This window comes from Cheilinus undulatus, linkage group 14 (assembly GCF_018320785.1).
Source record: "Cheilinus undulatus linkage group 14, ASM1832078v1, whole genome shotgun sequence".
Lineage (NCBI taxonomy): Eukaryota > Metazoa > Chordata > Actinopteri > Labriformes > Labridae > Cheilinus > Cheilinus undulatus.
In genome coordinates this window covers 44,759,253-44,778,679 of record NC_054878.1, presented here as the reverse complement: position 1 = coordinate 44,778,679, position 19,427 = coordinate 44,759,253, and positions in this window count along the sequence as shown.

The window sequence follows — 19,427 nt, the reverse complement described above, 5'->3', positions numbered from 1 at the left end:
GACTAATGATGGAACCTGGATCAGAACCAGACTCATGATGGAACCTGGAGCAGAACCAGACTCATGATGAAACCTGGATCAGAACCAGACTCATGATGGAACCTGGAGCAGAACCAGACTCATGATGGAACCTGGAGCAGAACCAGACTCATGATGGAACCTGGATCAGAACCAGACTCATGATGGAACCTGGATCAGAACCAGACTCATGATGGAACCTGGATCAGAACCAGGCTCATGATGGAACCTGGAGCAGAACCAGACTAATGATGGAACCTGGAGCAGAACCAGACTCATGATGGAACCTGGATCAGAACCAGACTCATGATGGAACCTGGATCAGAACCAGACTCATGATGGAACCTGGAGCAGAACCAGACTCATGATGGAACCTGGATCAGAACCAGACTCATGATGGAACCTGGAGCAGAACCAGACTCATGATGGAACCTGGATCAGAACCAGACTCATGATGGATTGTGTTGTGAAGTCAGAAAGACAGGTAAGTCTCCCCACTCTTTGACGATGAGATTGACCCTTAAATGAGGCTCCTCTGACCTCTGAAGGTCATCGTTAGTCCTGGCACAGATCAACATCTGTCCCCTGGTGTGAGCCTTTAGCCTCACCTGTAAACATTTTTAAAACCTGTCTGACTTCTTCAGCCTTAAAGGGGAATTGGAAATAGAGGCTTTTCTACACAAAGTTGTCTAGGGAAATATTGCGACGTCAGCCTTCTTAGTGGCGGATTTTACTATTGGTGGTCAACCATGTCTAAGCCTGTCACGTGTGATTGTTCGGTAAAGAGGGGAGTGTCAAGCACTCTGGGAAGATGGCTGCTCTGTGCTGTGAGATTTCCTCCCAGTCCTAAAGGTGAATTTCAGGCCCTGCTCACAGCCAATCATGGTGGTGGTAGTGTGACGGAGAGTAGACCAGAAATCCTCCAAGCTGAGGGTGGAACAACCAGGGGAAGGAATCTTTATGCGTAATGTGAAACGACCAGAGAAGCTTTCGTGTTTCTGCAGTCAGGGTCAAAAAGGCTGCAGCACCTTTAATCTCCACTCTCAGGGGATTTGAATGGCAGAAACTTTATTTAAATAGTTTGAAAGGACATCCAAGTTCAGGCTGATGCATGCAAATGTTCCTCTCGTGAGGGAATTAAAGGGAACTCTCTTCACAGAAGTGGACTGACTCAGGATGGACAAGATTCTCCTCTCTGTGCTGATCCTGTTAAGTTTGGGCGGTCTCTCTGCAAAGCATGCGTATTTCAGGAGGGAAAAAACCTGGGAGATCACTCAGAAATTTTGCCGGAAATGCTGCACGGATCTTTCTCCAATCACCAATGGCCTGGAGTTCCAGGTTTTCCAGGTTCTGGTTGGACGACGACATGCTACTGGATGGGTCGGCTTGTACCATGATCACAGTGGATGGAGGTGGTCCGGAGGAGCAAAAGCGACCAACTTGTCTTATATTCCATTCGATCCAGCTCAGGGACAGTACGCGTACTGGAACAAGAGCAGCATGGTTGGCTCCAAGGACGAACAGAAGTCTATTTTCTGCTTCAAACTGATGGTGGACGGTGTGAAGAAGACCTGGGAGGAAGCTCTGGAGCACTGCAGAGAGGAGCACATCGACCTCACCAGCCTGCACTCGGACACTGAACTGCTCCTGGCCCTGAGCGAGATCCAGCACAACAACATCACCGAGCGAGTGTGGATCGGCCTTCGCTTCTTTGGAGACCGCTGGCTGTGGGTGGACGGCGACCCTCTGGTGTACGAGGCATGGCCGGAAGGACAGGATCAGGACTACCAGTGTCCAACACGGAAACGCTGCGGAGCTCTAACCAAGGAGGGACACTGGGAGAACTGGGACTGTGGGGACAAGCTCAACTTCATCTGCTACTGAATCTCATTCATGATACAATTATACACTGTAAAGATTATTTTGAGCTTTTGTCTTATTTGAAGAAGACAGAGAAGGAAATCAAGGAGAGAGATCACAGAGCCAAGGCTGCCCATGAGGGAAGGGGGCTTTCTGGGGCCGGCCCAACTGAGGGCCCATGGAGGTCAGCAAAACCCTGGTCCATAGTAAAGTTAATCTGATAATAAGATGTTTTAACCTGAATAAAAGCAACAGAACAGTTTTTTTTTTTTTAATTCATGATGAGCTTTTTTCAAAATGTAAACCCCTTTTCACTAAAAACATCACCTTTTTATTAGTGATGCCAACATTGTGGATGGGCAAACTCATCTAAATGATTAGGAAAGTAATGTTAGACTTCATAGCTGGGCCGCAACATGCACAAATGTCAGGATGCCAGAAAATAAAGTAGAAAGAACTGAGACAAGCTTTTAGGGATGGAATAGAAAAATTGTGAAAAGAGTAAAAAGATGGATGAAAATGGGCAGGAATTGATTCAAATAGTAAAAAAAATGGCATAAATGGGTTAAAGGGTTAAAATGGGGTAAGGCAGCCAAAAGGAGTTGCAAAAGAAAAAAATGCAAAAATGATCAAATAGTGGCAAAAATGGGCAAAAGGTGGCAAATTTGGAGGAAAAACAGCAAAAAAAAAACCAGTCTAAAGAAGCAAAACTGGGCAAAAAAAAATTAAAGAATCGGGCAGAAATGTGAGGATGGCTAACGTAGGCAAAAGTTGCAAAAAGATGTTGCAGACATGAGTAAAAGTGGCGGAAAATGGTGAAAATGGGGGGGAAAAAATCATAATATGGCCAAAAAAAAGGAAGAACTGGTAAATAATAATAAGGATAGTATTAATAATTATAATTATTAAAGTGTCCAAAAGGATGAAAAATGTAAAAAAAAAAAAAAAAAAAAGGAAAAAAGTTTTAAAAATTTGATGTAAAATGGGCAAAAAGTGGCAGGAATGGATTTAAAAATACATGTTTGTTTGTTTTTTAACCTGCACAAATGGAAAAAAAGTTGCAATAAAAAGTGGAATAAATTGTTAAAAAGTGCCAAAAATGGGGTAAGGTAGCCAAAAGGAGTTGCAAAAAAACAATGCAAAAATGATCAAAAGTGGCAAAAATGGAAACAAAGAGGCTAACATTGGCAAAAATGGGCAAAAGGTGGCAAAATTGGAGAAAAATAGCAAAAAAAGAAAAAAAAGTTAAAAGAAGCAAAACTGGGCAAAAAAAATTTAAGAATTGGGCAGAGATATGAGGATGGCTAAAGTATGCAAAAGTTGTAAAAAAGATGTTGCAGAAATGAGTAAAAGTGGTGGAAAATGGTGAAATTGGGGCAAAATTCATAATATGGGCAAAAAAGGGGAAAAACGTGGTAAACATAGGGCAAGGTAGCCAAAAAGAGTTGCAATAATAGCTTAAAAGTTGCACAAAAAACAATGCAAAAATGGTCTAAAAGTGTAAAAATGGTTTTAGCATCAAAAAAGGGCCAAGAGCGGCAAAACTGGGGGGCAGCCCACAAATAAAATATGTTAAAAGCAGCAAAACTTTAAAAGTTGCAAAAAAATGTTGCAGAAATGGGTAAAAGTTTCAGAAAATTGTGAAAAGGGACAAAAAATCAAAATACAGGCAAGAAAGGGAAAGAACGAGTCAATGATAATGATAATATTAAAAAATAATGATGATTGAAGTTTCTGAAAAGAATGGAAAAAGTAAAAAAAACAAACCAAAAAAAGATAAAACCTGAAAAAAAATCTTCCAAAAACCCACACAATATGGGCGAAAGTGTAATGTAAAGTGGTGGTTTGAACCCAGTAACCGGAGACAGAGGAGCAGTTTGAACAGGTTTTTTTTTACAGGTTAGGTGCTGGGGTAAAGGGGAATCCGCGGGTCCAGGGAGAGTCAGGGCAACGAGGGAGAGTGCTGAAGCTGGGCTGCTGTGAGGCGGTGAGTGAGACACTGGAAGGGAAGGAGGAGACACGTCAGTAACAAATCCACAAAGATAAAGCACTGGAGATATTCTGAAAAAATACTCCTGAGAGTGTGTGTGTGCCTGGAGCTGGAGTTTACCACAAGAGATAGTAGACAAAACTCAGGCGCTGAGGAGAACTGCAGCAGGTCTGAAGTAGGGAGCGTAGATTAACAACTCCCTGCAGGTGTGGATCTTCTCCTCAGTACCAAGGAGGGGGAGGGGGAAGGCCTCAGGAAGAGCAGAGTGAAGTTAGCAGCCAGCACAAAGGATTCCAGAAACCCTAAGTTACCACAATAAATGTCACAAGTAAACAGTAAAACACCACAGAAAGGTGGCAAAAACGGGTGACAAACAGACCAGGCAAAAAGGCAGCTGGAAGAAGCAAACACTTGAAAAAATAGGCTAAAAGTGACAAAAACATGTGGCAATAATGGCTGGAAAAGGCGGTTGAAAAGTAACACAAATGTATAGTTTCAACATCACAACCAAATAACAGTTTGACACTTTTCAGCTCTAACATAAAGTCTAGCACTAATGCTACTGATCAATCACACATACACTGACATCATCAATAAATCACACCTGGGGAACGCCATTCTCTGGGTTTGTCAGGGGCCCAGCTCACACTGTGGACGGACCTGATCAGGACTGAACCTTCCCTGCCTGCTTGGAGGACTAGCCTCCATACAAGATTATATTATATTATATTATATTATATTATATTATATTATATTATATTATATTATATTATATTATATTATATTATATTATGTTTTATTATATTATATTATATTATATTATATTATATTATATTATATTATATTATATTATATTATATTATATCATATTATGTTTTATTATATTATATTATATTATATTATATTATATCATATTATATTATATTATATTATATTATATTATGTTTTATTATATTATATTATATTATATTATATTATATTATATTATATTATGTTTTATTATATTATATCATATTATATTATATTATATTATATTATATTATATTATATTATATTATATTATATTATATTATATTATTACTATAAGTGAAGAATCTCCTGGTTGCAGATATCTGGAGGTTCAAACAGCAGCTCTAAACAGAGAAAATAAATTCTATGTTAAGGATTGAGGGACTGGGGAGTGGGTTATAGTCATGTTTGACCACTAGAGGGCGCTGTCTGTGAACATAAACATGTTTGGTCTGTTTATTGAGAGGCTGGATGTTTTTTTATTGAGAGTTTTTAGAGGCTGATTTAAACAGAAATGTACATTTATGTTATATTAAAATACATTTATCATCTGTTAATAAACACTGCTATGTTATTTTGGTTTTAGTTTCATGTTAAATAATGTGATGATCAAATATACCAGGCTCCTCTTTGTTTCTCTCCATGTAAACTTTATTTAACAGTAGAAGAACAGACAGATTCTCAGTGGATAAACAGATGACAGTAAGTTTAGATCAATGATGAGGATCTAACATCCGCCATGACTCTGGTTCACTTCTTCCTTTAATAAAATCAGACGATGGGAAATATTCAAAACACCACGAGGAAGAAGTTCTAAATTTAAACTTGAATATTATTATTCTAGTAGAAAATAAAACAATACTCAAAGCTGTTTGATACAGCTGTCCTAACACCTATGACTGGATCATTTAAATCAGATTTGCTCACAGACTACATGTTTAACCCTCTGGGCTCTATGCTGGCAATTTGTGTCCACTTCACTTTCATTGTTTTGACCATTTTCTGCCACTCATGATCTTTTTCACCACCTTTCTGACACTTTCAACCCATTTATGCTACATTTCTGACAATCTTCACCCATATTTGTCTTTGTTTGACCACTTTTTTTGCCCAATTTTGCCTTTTTTTAATCACTTTTAACCCATTTTTTACCACCTTTTTTATAACATTTGAGTCTTTTAGGCCACTTGTAACCCATTTTTGCCACTATTTTGACACTTTCAACAAGTTCTCCCAATTTTAACGCATTGTTTGGCCCCTTTTTGCCCAACTTTGCCATCTCCATGATCCCCCAGTTGGCTGGACCTCAGAAAGCTCTCCCCTTTATCTCCCCTTATAGGCCACCTCCACCGTAACATTATTTAAAAAGTCTATTTTCTATCTATTTAAATATGGTGTGCCTTGAGATTTTGGCTTAACCTTACTAAGGTTACCTTAGGTGTGCCTTGGGCAGAAACCGTTTGAAAATCACTGCTCTTCAGTCACCATGGTTCGCTTATTCCTCGGTAGCTGCACACGCGCTCCTAGGTCGCAGCTATGTCACGTGTTATGTTGCTCTGATTGGCCCGTAAAGATGTGACAGACAGAACATTCATCCAATCACACTCTTGAGTTTTTTTTAAAGCCTCTGCCCTTTCCCAAACGTTTACTATTGAAGGTTTTCCAGATGGATGAGTGAAACAAATCCATCTGGCGTGTCAGGTTATTAAGATTGAGGGTTAAGGGGAGAATTGGGATTCAGCCTTACTATGTAGTTTGAAGGCCAAAATATTCTGTCCTCATATTTACACACAGGTCTTTGGAGGTTCAGTCCAAACTTAGGAGAGAATCATTTTTGTTTGGAAAAAGTAAAGACCGGCAGAAAGGAGGAAAGGAAACAAATGAGCGTTGAATGTCTTATTCAGGCTAGCTGATATTTACAGGATTATTTAATCCAGCAACAGTTCTCTTAAATAAATCCTGGTACAGTGGAGTGTTGATGATGATGATGATGATGATGGCGGTGATGATGATAAAGATAAAGAAGAAGAAGAGGCAGAGGAATGACATATTTATATTTATTGAGCTTTTTCTTTAGTTTTTAACCCTTGTTCCCTCCTTTTCAGGGGTTTATTGTGGAGAAATGTTAATCTCAGTACAGAACATCCCTGCAGTGATAAAAATGTCCTCACTTGATCCTCCTATCTTCTTATCTCTTCTCTCTATCCATCCCGTTCTCATTTTTTACCTTTTCAGGCTTGTTTTTGGCTGTTAAAGACGTAAAAGTCTCTTCTTGTTTACAGTATTTGTTTCTCATCTGGACCTCGTGAAGCTGAACGAGAAGAATTTCAGAACAAAGCTTGGACGTGTTTTCTTAAATTCCCATCCTGAATCTTTCATCCCGAGCGTTTCCATCCCGGGTGAAGCGGCGGAGCAATCACACGAATCAAGACGCGTATCAGAGGAAATACTCGGGCTGATCTGCTGTTCTCTGATCAGATGTTTGGCAGCACTTCAAAGACGGCGCTGGATCCTCTCCAGGCTGATAAATCGGAGGATTCTGCTCCGGATAATTGAGACCAACGCCGAGGCTTCTGGGTAATAAGAACAGGAGGTTACACAGAAGTCACTGAGGTCAAAGACATCGTTTTCAGCATCAGAGCTCAAAATTGAGTCCTGATTATAATTTTAGAGCCTGGAAGGAGGCGGTGAATAGGCCGGGAAGGTTAGGAGGTCGGAGAGAAAAGATGCAGCAGAAATCAGAGTGACAATAAAAGAGAGGAGTGAGAGCTCGTGTCAATCTTTAACTCCTCTCTGCTGCTGTCTTTACTGCCCCGCTGTAAAACAGGAAGAGGCTTTTCAGAATATGGAAATGACACCGTAGAGTTTTAGATTATCAACACAAAGGTCGCCAGCGGGAAGCCCGGGAGGACAGGGTCAAGGAGAGGATTCTGGGAGCACCATAAGGCCTCTGGGGTTTCTCAGCTCAGTATGGATCCACAACAAACTCTCCTAAAAGCAGTTTCTAACTTTGAAGGCCTCAGAGCTGGCAATGATATCAGAGCAAAAACCGAGCCATGAGGTCGAAGGAGCGGCCTGCAGAGCTCAGAGACAGGACTGCTGACAGTCGAACTCTGTGAGAGAAGCCGGGATGTCAAAAACACACAGCTACGGCTGGACTACAGAAACCTGTTAGCATGGAAATGTTTTTAAAATGAATCCAACAGTTCACAGAGGTGTGTGCATCCTGTAACACCCCTAACAGCTGCTACAGTGGCGGCCACATACAGGCCTGCCCACAGAAAAACACGTGAATGTTCTCTCCTCATCCGTGATTTACTGATGCTTTTAATGCATGTGTTAGATCAGTAGCATTGGTGCTAGCATTCCTGCTAACAGCTGTGCTGGAAAGACTGCCAAGCTCTTATTAGGTTTTTAATGTTCAAGTTGTTTATTAACACCACTTTTTAAACTCCTTTTCAACACTCTTTCTGAACATTTTTAAACCCACTTTTGCCTCTTTGAACTGTTTTCCTATTTTTGCCGCTTTTAACAAATTTTTGTGATATTTCAGCCCCTTTTCACTGCTGAAGCCACCCATTGATGCCACTTTTTAACCGCTTTTCACCATTTTATACCTAATTTGGCCTTTTGTAAACTAAATTTGCCACTGTGATCCAACTTTTTCCTCTTTTAACCTTCTTTTGATCATTCTAAAACATGTATGCCAATCTTAAGCCTGTTTATGACACTTTTTAACCCCTTTTTTTATCATTTAAAGACCATTTTTGCCCCATATTATGCCCATTTTGCCTTTTGTAAACCAAATTTGCCATTTGTATTTGACTTTTAGCCTCTTTTTACAAACTTTTTTCAGTTTATGACACTTTTCAACTGCTTTTCACCACTTATTTTGGCCAGTTACTTCACTTTTAACCAATGTTTGCAGCATTTTAACCCCTTTTCCCTACTTAAACCACCCATTTATGCCACTTTTTAACCCTTTCACCATTTCATGACAATTTTTGCCACTTTTATCCAACCTTTTGTAAACCATATTTGCCATTTTTATCCCACTTTCTGCTTCTTTTTAACCAAAGAACATTTTAATTCCTTTTCACTACCCATTTATGCCACTTTTTTGTTTTTACCATTTTTTACTCCTTTTTACCTTTTTAAACCATATTCGCTGCTTTTATCCCAGTTTTTGCCTCCTCTTCACTTTTTTTGGCCAATTATTCCATTTTGACACTCTTTAACAACTTTTCAGCTCTTATTTCTGCCTACTTATGCCACTTTTAACCCACTCTACCAATTTCTGCCTTTACTTTGCCATAATATTCCCCCTCCCCTCGATGTTGTTTCAATTCTTTCTACTTTATTCTGTTGTGTCCTGATGTTTGTGCACATCATGGCCAGGCTATAAAGTCTGACTTTCCAAATGTTAGTCAGTGTACCCATCCTTACTGTTAACATCACAAATAAAACAGATTTTTTTTTTTTTTGGAGAAAAGGCTTTTATGTTTTGAAAATGCTATATTACCCCCCTTTTGAGCAGCTTTTGCCACACATCATGGCAGCTCGCCATGGCAGACCGGGGTGTGACGTCTTGTTGCCAAGCTCCATAAGAGAACCTTTGTCTAACATCATTTGACTTCAGCCTTCACAATAAAGCAGAAAAGCAATCAAACAACAGCCAGAAAAAACTTTTACAACCTGTATGATTCAGGAGTTTGATTCCTCATGTACAAAAAGAAGATTCTGTTAGACTTGGGAACACATCAGTGTTTAAAAACCACCAATCACATGTAAGCAGAGCTCTTTTACTGCCAGGCCTTCACAGCTAAAAATAAATCCTCCTGTGGTTTTGATGAAGTGCTTGATATAACAGAGACCTCTAAAAATAACTCGCTGATGACCTCTGAGTGTTTTTACATCCTGGTCTGCTGATGAGGAAGTTGAAGGCTGACTGAAAATATGCAAATGAACGAAAGAGAGGGAGCCGACTGGAGGATAAGAGGCTGAAATCAGACGATGACAGCGCTGCACAGAAGTTTGGCTCAGCAGGAAAGATCACATTTAACTGTATCACCTCCTCAGGTATCAAACTCACCTCACATGCTCATTTACTCTAATTAATCTACTGACTGTAACTTCAATCACTGCGGTAAATGCCTCACCTCATATATACATCACTCTTCTTAATCTTCTTAACGTTTCTTTATTCACTGTGGTAAAATGCCTCATCTAATATGCACTAATTAATCAACTGACTGTGTCATAAATCACTGCAATAAATGTCTCACCTCATATGCATATTTGCTCTTATTGAGCTAACTGTATCTTAACTCACTATGGTAAAATGCCTTATCTCATTTTCACTTTGTGCTAATATATCTACTTAGTGTAACTCATATCATTGCAGTAAAATGCCTTATCTTAAATGCACATTGCACTAACCATAACATAAATCACTGTGGTAAATGCCTCGCCTCTTATGCACATTGGACTAATTAATCTACTAACTGTAACTGAAATCACTGTGAAAAAAATGCCTAACCTCATATGCACATTGGACTAATAAATCTATGTAGTGTAACTGAAATCACTGCTGTAAAATGCCTTATCATATATGCACATTGCACTTATTAATCTACTAACTGTAACGTAAATCACTGTGATAAAATGCCTAACCTCATATGCACATCGCACTTATTAATCAAACTCAGTGTAACTAAAATCACTGCAGTAAAATGCCAGACCTCATATGCAAATTGGACTAATTTACTACTTAGTGTAACTTAAATCACTGCAGTAAAATGCCTCACCTCATACGCACACTGGACTAATTTACTACTTAGTGTAACTAAAATCACTGCGGTAAAATGTCCAACCTCATATGCACATTGGACTAATTAATCTACTTAATGTAACTAAAATCACTGCAGTAAAATGCCTTATCTTATATGCACATTGCACTTATTAATCTACTTACTGTAACGTAAATCACTGCAGTAAAATTCCCAACCTCATATGCACATTGGACTAATTAAGCTACTCAGTGTAACTTAGTGGTACTGTACCTGTGGTACAATGCCTTATCTCATTTGTACATTGCACTAATTAATCACTGTAACTCAAACACCTTAAGAAGCTTCTTGTAGTAAAAGTCCTCACTTCATGCTCACACTTGCACAGTGTCCAGTCAGCATGCTTGCAGCCTTTGCACATCTTGCAACCATACTATCAATGCACACAGACTTTTAAACTAGTATAAAGTTTACATATTAAATCCATTTTACTTCTACTCAGAATTCTTCAGAGATTCAAGTTAAAACTCTATCTTGAACCTCAGAAGTAGAGTATTTTGCATATTCAGTCAGAATTCCAACTTGACAGGTTTTGTATTCCAGCTGCAAAGTCAGAATTTAGATTTTTTTCATACTAGATAGCAGCCTAATGTCATAGAAGAAACACATGGATTACCAAATTAAAGTCACACTCTCAGTGCTACGCCGACTTCAGAAAGTTTGTCTAACAGGACGTGGCTCAGTAATGGTTGCTGGTGGTAGGAGAACACTGATTGGTTGGTCAGTGGACCAATCAGAGAGCCAACAAAGGGTCACATGGTTCAATATAAGTGTAATACTTTGTTTTAAAATGTAAACTGATGAGGTTTTAAATGAGATTAATTGTGACTAACAACTGAAGTTCAGTGATTAACTAATTAATGATGTACAGCCCTACTTTTGTCACTTGTAAATAAAAATCTTCATCACCTTGAGAAAACTGAAATGATCAATTCATTTCAGAAGGTTTAAAAATGATTGAAACTGCCATTATGGTGCTTTTATATTCAGATATTTAAACCAAAGACATCAGAGAGAGAAAAGACCAGCTCAGTGTTTGTGTTTCCAGAAAGTTCTTTGGTTCAAACAGAGGAAATAATGTGAGCAAACGTCCCATAAACACAGCAGAGCAGGAAGTAGAAGCAGCGAGGCCTGACTGTAACGCCGTCAATGGTTTCCAGACTGGCTCCCATTAAAACCAGCAGAGGAACACAGAGAGGATTCAAATACTGGAAAAAAATACTCTGTTGAAGGAGCCTTTGATATTTCTGGAACCTTTGGACACAACACTGACATTTCTGCTTTTAAAGAATGAAACTTGTTCCTCCTACATCCTCTCCTCCTCTGCTGTGTCAGCGTGGAGGTTAAATCCTCCTCTTCCACAGACCATGAAGGTTTCATTAGCAGCAGCAGCGTGGCGTGACGTGGACGCCCACGACTCTGACACTCAGGAGGAGTCAGAACAAAAACTACACCAACACTGACTCTCTTCCTTCTTCCACGTTTTCTGTACAGCTCAGAGGATGAAATGAATCTGAGCTTCACTGATTAGTCATGTTTCTTTGACAAACAACCCTGTCCAGAATACTGAATACTCAGAGTCACTCTGATGACCACTCTTCAGCCACTGCTGTAACTTTAACTTCAACTGTTGGTGAACTCCTGCTTTATCTGCTCGGTTTAATAGAAGTGAAAATGGTCCCGGATAAAGAGCTGGTCAGGATCTGAAAGCACCGTCTCTGATTACTGATCTGATCCCTGAAGTAGAGCTGGAATTCCACATTAAATGGGACGGCTGTGTTTGTGTGTATCATCGGCCTACTTTAACTCCACTTCCTGCCCAGTTCTGCCTCACACTGATGAACTGGTGAACTGGGAGGACCTAATCTCTCTCTCTCTCACACAGCCCGGGGTCAGAACAGGAAGGTGGGAAATGAGGGACAGGAAGCAGGCGCTTGGCCCTGTCTGACCTCGTCTGGGTTTTACAGCGTGTGCGTTTGTCAGCGTGTATCTGTGTGTAACTGTGTGTGTGCGTCTGACTTCTTTGTCTGTCATTGGACGAGTCAACGTGCTGACACATAAAAACAGGAAACATGAAGCAGAGTTATTGTGTCTACTATCGAACCAGAGGAACCTTTGTGAACTGTAAGTGATCGGGTCCTCAGTGTGAAGTTTAAACTTTAGAGAATTTTCAACAAAATCCAATAGTACAGTTTTACTTCTCTTAATCTTTTAGTTCTTATTGCTTGTCTTTTACTTGCTTTTTAAAACTTAAGTCCTTTGGTCTCAGGTTCTGTGGTTGGGTTCATGTGTTGGCCGAGTAATCGTGGGTCCTTATGATGTCTTTGTTTTAATGACGTCTCAGGTTGTCTCAGCTCTGTCGATGTCATGTGAAATCTATCAAAGCTCTAATGACTTCCATGGAATTTTATTTCTAAAAATGTCTCAGTAACAGTGTTGTTGAGCTGAACATGTAGTCTGGGTTTTGATCTTGTTTAGGTTCCCTCCCCTTAAGTGTTCTCATTTTGTTGTTGTTTTGTTGTTTTAATCTTGCTGCTTTGTTTTTCTGCATGTCAAAGCACTTTGTAAATCCTTGTTTTTAAAAGTGCTATATAAATAAGTTTATTATTATATTATTATTAGTAGTAGTAGTAGTAGTATTAGCAATGCCGGTGCTGGAGCCAACATGTAGTGCTCAGGACCACCACGGTCTACCACTACACTATAGAAATAGCCTGCTTCAGGGGACTCTGGAGGGGAAAAATCCCCCACCTCTAAAGATCACTCTGAGGCAGCAGTGCTGCAGGAGTCCGTGTCACTTTCTGGCAAGGGGACGTCACTCCCACCTCATCTGGAAAACCCCATCCTTTTCCCCTCCCTCCTCTCAGTACCAAACCGTCCATTTTTTGGGCATTTTTCAAAAGTCCAAAGTGTGTGGAGTTAGCTTTAAGCCGGGGGTTTATTTAGGGCCAATCCCATTTCTACCCCTTTCCCCTTCGTCTACCTCTTCCCCTTGCCCCTCGAAACAGTGTTAAGGGTTAAGAAATGAGACGCCACCTGATTGCTGTTCATCATCACACATTGCTGATAAACAGCTGCCTCATCAGAAGGGACAATATGTCACTAATTTTCATGTCATTTTGCAATTATTTAATTTTTTTCCACCAGAGTTGGCTCAGTTTCTTCTTCTCTATTTTTCGAGAGAATTCTGATGTCTGATTTTATCGTCCAAATGGTTTGCTTCATAAAAGATAATTCAGTTTCAAGAAAAGGGGTCTACATCTTAAATGAGGCCATATTGCACTATCCATCCATCCATCTTCTATACTGCTTACACCATTGGGGCTCGCGGGGGGCTGGAGTCTATCCCAGCTGTCACTGGGCGAGTGGCGGGGTACACCCTGGACTAGTCAGTCAATCACAGGGCTGACATATAGAGACAGACAACCAGGCACGCTCACACTCACACCTACGGGCAATTTAGAGTCACCAATCAACCTAATGAGCATGTTTTTGGTGGTGGGAGGAAGCTGGAGTACCCAGAGAGAACCCACGCATGAACGGGGAGAACATGCAAACTCCACACAGAAAGGCCACACAATTGAGCCAGTACTGTCTTTTGGCCCATTTTTACCCAGATTTGCTAAATGATGCAGAGCAGCTTTACCTGTCTGCTACCCATAAAGCCTAGCTTTTCTTAGTGTGTCATGCTAAAAGGGTCAACACTCTGAAGCAGTGATACTCAACATGTGGCTCTTTGTGATTATTTGTGGCTCTTTTGTGTCTTAATTTGAAATATTTCCCCCCAGAAAACCTTAAAAAGGGAAACTTTGACCTCAGAAAGTAAGCACAGTGATCAGTTGTTACCCAGACTTATAGAGAAGGCTTTAATTGTCGAACTTAATCGTCCCGTTTATCCCATTTTTCACACATTTATCCCAATTTTGCCCTTTTCACTATTTTCACCCCTTTTCCTCCTCATTGTTGTCCATTCACACTGCCCTTTGCCATTAAATACCACTTGCTTACTCTTGTTTTGCCCATTTTTTCCACTTCTCTTTGCTTCTTTTTCCCCATTTTTTGACACTTTTATCCCATTTTTAGCCATTTAAGCTACCCTTTGCCATTTAATACAACTTACTTCCATTTTTTTGACATTTTTGCAACATCTCTTTGCCACTTTTATCCCATTTTGCCCCTTTTCACCATTTTTGCCCATTTAAGCTACCATTTGCCATTAAATACCACTTGTTTCCTGTTTTGCCATTTTTGCAACTTCTTTTTGCTTCTTTTTCCTCATTTTTTTGCCACTTTTATCCCATTTTTGCCATTTTAGCTAACCTTTGCCATTAAATATTATTTTATTATTATTTTAAATATTATTTCCATTTTTTTTGCACATTTTTTCAACCTCTTTTTGCCACTTTTATCCCATTTTGCCCCTTTTTTCAGTTTTGCCTGTATAAGCTAACCTTTGCCATTAAATATCACTTATTTCCATTTTTTTCGCAAATTTTTACAACATCTTTTTGACGCTTTTATCCCATTTTTTGCCTATTTAAGCTACCTTTTGCCATTAAATACCACTTGTTTCCTTTTTGCCCTTTTTGCCACTCTTGGCTGCTTTTTCACCATTTTTGCCCATTTTCTCTCATATTTTTGCCACTTTTTTTCTAGGTTTGGACCATTTTTTGCCACCTTTACTTTTTTATTGCTACTTCAAGCTGTTTTTGCCACTTCTCACCACTTACATCGTGGCTCTTGCAAAGGTATTTTTCAACAATTTGGCTCTTTGGTTGAGCAGGGTTGAGTAACACTGCTCTAAAGGGTCATGGCACTTCTGTTGCAGAGTACCTCAAACAACCTAACTTCAAAAACTCTGAAATGTCCCTTTAAGAAGAAGAGTATTTGTTCCTGTGTTTAAGTTTATGTTTTAGTTCTTTGACATCAGACGTCAGTGTAAACCCTAGATAAAGGTTAGAGTTAAGCCCAACCAACTGAAAACTGTGGATGCCGACTCAGGCAGCGAGCTCAAAGCTTCATTTTTATATGAATCAAATCAAAATTCTTCTATCACAGCAACCCCAAAGTTCAGAGGCTATGAATGTACATGGATATGAAAAAAATGAAGGGATCAGTGTGCATGAAATTAAATCTGAGCATCTCTCTGGTGCAGCTTCACACACACACACAGTTTAAACACTTGACCTACATATCCACACACCGTATCCGTGTGAGTGTGTGTTCACCAGCTTTGATCAGCAGAACAAAAACCCACACTAAAGAGTTCAGACCTTTTTACTGGATCAGCCGTGGTCTTCATTCTTCATTTTCATCGTGCTCATGTCTGCTTTGATTGAATGCATATTTACATTTCTCACAGCCAACATTACTGCAGAATTTAAAGCTAAGGCTGCCAACTTTACTGAAGTCAAATAAGGGAAACAGTTCACTTTAACCTGTGCAGTGGTGAATGAGCAAGACATGTTAATCTGTTTTATCATCAGTTTTATTCAAACTCTATGTTATGTTATTATTTTTGCATTAATCCTAATCGATCAAGAAACATAATTAGTGCACTAATTTTGAAATCTGATTAATTGCAAGTTTTATTGTCCCTTTTAACACACATCAGTTAGTCTATGTTCACCACTGCTCCTTAATGTCTCATTTCACTTTAAAAACTCACAGACAGATCTCTGGACGAGTCAGAAATCATCTGAACCTTGTGTTATCTTTGCACTGTTCACTTATTTCCTGTATGCTCTGTGGCAAGTTCATGTTATAATCTGATCGTCCAATAAAAGCAGGTCTGTATCCAACAAGAAGTCACGACTGAATATCTGAGAATAGCAGCAGCTAAGAATGGTAACGTTTTGACACCCCATTTCAATCAGGAGAGACTTAGATACTGGTGAACATTTGTTTATTTCACATATTTTGATAAAGAGAAATGTGAAATATCCCCTCCCGGCATAATCAGAGGTTTGAATTTAACCAAGCATTACTATAAGTATGTTGATCATTAGCTATCCCAGTGGAAATAATCACATTTTTCTGAAATCATGTCTGCTGAGGGCTCAGAGGGTTCATTCCTGCCTGCTGCCATTTCTCCATGAGTTTATGTTAACTTGTTTTTCTGCCTAATATTAATTATCAATAATCAGGACACTGCACTTTGAACACTTGGCATAGTCATGAACAGCTAAAATCATGGCGTTCTTCACCGACACCTAAATCATCTGCAAATGACCTACTGATTAGAAAACTTATCCTGGTGGTGGATGGATGGATGGATGGATGGATGGATGGATGGCTTATGGATGGATGGATGGATGGATGGCTTATGGATGGATGGATGGATGGCTTATGGATGGATGGATGGATGGATGGCTTATGGATGGATGGATGGATGGATGGATGGATGGCTTATGGATGGATGGATGGATGGATGGCTTATGGATGGATGAATGGATGGATGGATGTATGGATGGATGGATTGGTGGATAGATGATGGATGGATGGCTTATGAATGGATGGCTGGATGGCTTGTGGATGGATGGATGGATGAATGGATGGATAGCTTGATGGATAGATAGATGGATGATGGATAGATGGATGGCTTATGGATGGATGGATTGATGGATGGATGCAGGGATGGATGGATAGATGGATGGTTCATGGAAAGATAGATGGATGAATGGTTCATGGATGGATGGATGATTTATGGATGGATGCATGGATGGATGAATAGATGGATGGATGGTTCATGGATGGCTGGATGGTTTATGGATGGATGAGAGATGGATGGTATATGGATAGATGGATTATTTATGGATGGATGATACTCATCCAGCAGTGTTTGAGATCTTAGTTCTGATATCCCATTTCCTACAGTGTCATTGTGAAAGAACATGGTATAAAAGTCTTTTAGACATTTTGACAACCTTTAGTCCCTCTCAGGAGAGCGTTGGTGGAGCAGAGGTCGGTGAACGTTCTGGTATTTGATGACGGCTCATTTGAGCGCTGTCCGTCCTCTCTGGCCTATGATCTCACCGTACCAAACACTGGGTCTTTGTCTCTGCTCCAGGTAAAATGAGCTCTCTTTCATCGAGGCCTTAAAGAGGACGAGGAGAGGTCATAGCCCCAGCTTTAAACTGATCCAGACACGAGAACATCACAACAGCTCTCATATTGAGCTGCCAATCACACCGGATTATTCTGCCGGCCGACACCCCAGACAGCACTCTTTATGATGTGGAGAAACCAAATGATCTTTGACCACGCTGAAACAGTGAGCAGAGAGGGAAGATGTTCAAATCTGATGGGCTAATGTCTTTATAAAATCAGCTGATGTTAAGAAAAACAAAGAAACCTCATTCTAGGTCCACACAGCTACCAAAGGGACAGCTGTAGTAAAATTACAATGCTTAGAAGATCCCCCAACCTCTGCAAGATACAGAAAAGATGGCAAAATACCAATTCACTTTTGAAAAATATTTATATGATCCTGAGAAATTTCTGAGACTCGTGAAGGTTTGGGAAATCCAGAAAATGTTTGACAAATTCCAGGAATCCTTGTTAGCAGTTTATATAAAGGAGGTGACCAGGAGACACCCTGTAAGTCTGTTTGTCCTATGTGGGAAGCCTATTTGTCCCATACAGCGATGGTTCCTCTTAGCAATCACTAGATTACACTCTTCAAATATTTCACTTTGTTGAATTGAATCTTGAATATAAAGAAGTTTAACTTTTTGAATTAAATCCAAGCTAAATGAACATTTTTGAAACACTTGGCATAGTCATGAAAAGCTGCTATCATGGCCTTTTGGTAGCTTTTATCCATGCAGAAATCACTACCTGCCCCCCATCTGCAGTTCTCAACTGATGCATACAGTCCTCTGCAAAAGACCTATCGATAGGAAAACTTATCCTGGTGGTGGAGAGATGGATGGATGGATGGATGGATGGATGGATGGATGGATGGATGGATGGATGGATGGGTGAATGGATGGATGGATGAACAGGTGGATGGATGGTGAATGGATGGATGGATGGATGGATGGATGGATGGATGGATGGATGAACAGGTGGATGGATGGATGGATGCCTGGATGGATTAGTCTCAAAGTTACATTGGGATTAATAGAGATGTGTTTCTATCTCTATAAGGATGAATGGATGGATGAATGGACGGTAAATGGATGGATGACAAATGGATTGATGGATGGTTTAAAGATGATGTAAGATGGATGGATGGACAAACAGACAGATGGATGGTTTATGGATGGATGTTAAGATGGATGGACAGAGGGATGGATGGTTTATGGATGGATGGATGAATGGATGGATGGTATATGAATGGATGGATGCAAGGTGGATGGATGGTTGAATGGATGGATGGTATATGAATGGATGGATGCAAGGTGGATGGATGGATGAATGGATGGATGGATGTTTTTTCACAACATTGTGGATTTTTAGATGAACCTGTAGAACTTCATGCCCATGTCCAGGATGTTGGATCTGAGATTTGTCTCCACATAAATAATGTGGACTGCTGGTCTACGTCTACATTTGGGACACGGTTCAGGCCCACAGAGGTCTCGTGTGCTCCTCGCCCTCCTGCTGTGAGGACTGAAGAGTTGCGTTCAAAAACAAAAACATCTTTAATCCGTCAAACTGTTAAAGCTGATCCCAGTAATCACCTTTTTCTGCTGACGGTGTTTAAAGAGCCACGTTAATCAGATTTATCATCAGACGTCTGGACGGCTCGTCTCAGTCGACTCGTTAATCTGTTGACTCGTTAAACACAGCGGAGATAAGACGTGACACCTCGCTGTTTATTTAAGGAGATTTACAACAAACTCACATCTTTCTGCTTCCCTCGCTTCTAGCTTTTAGATTGTTTAATGTGTTTCTCTCTTTCTATGTATCTTTAA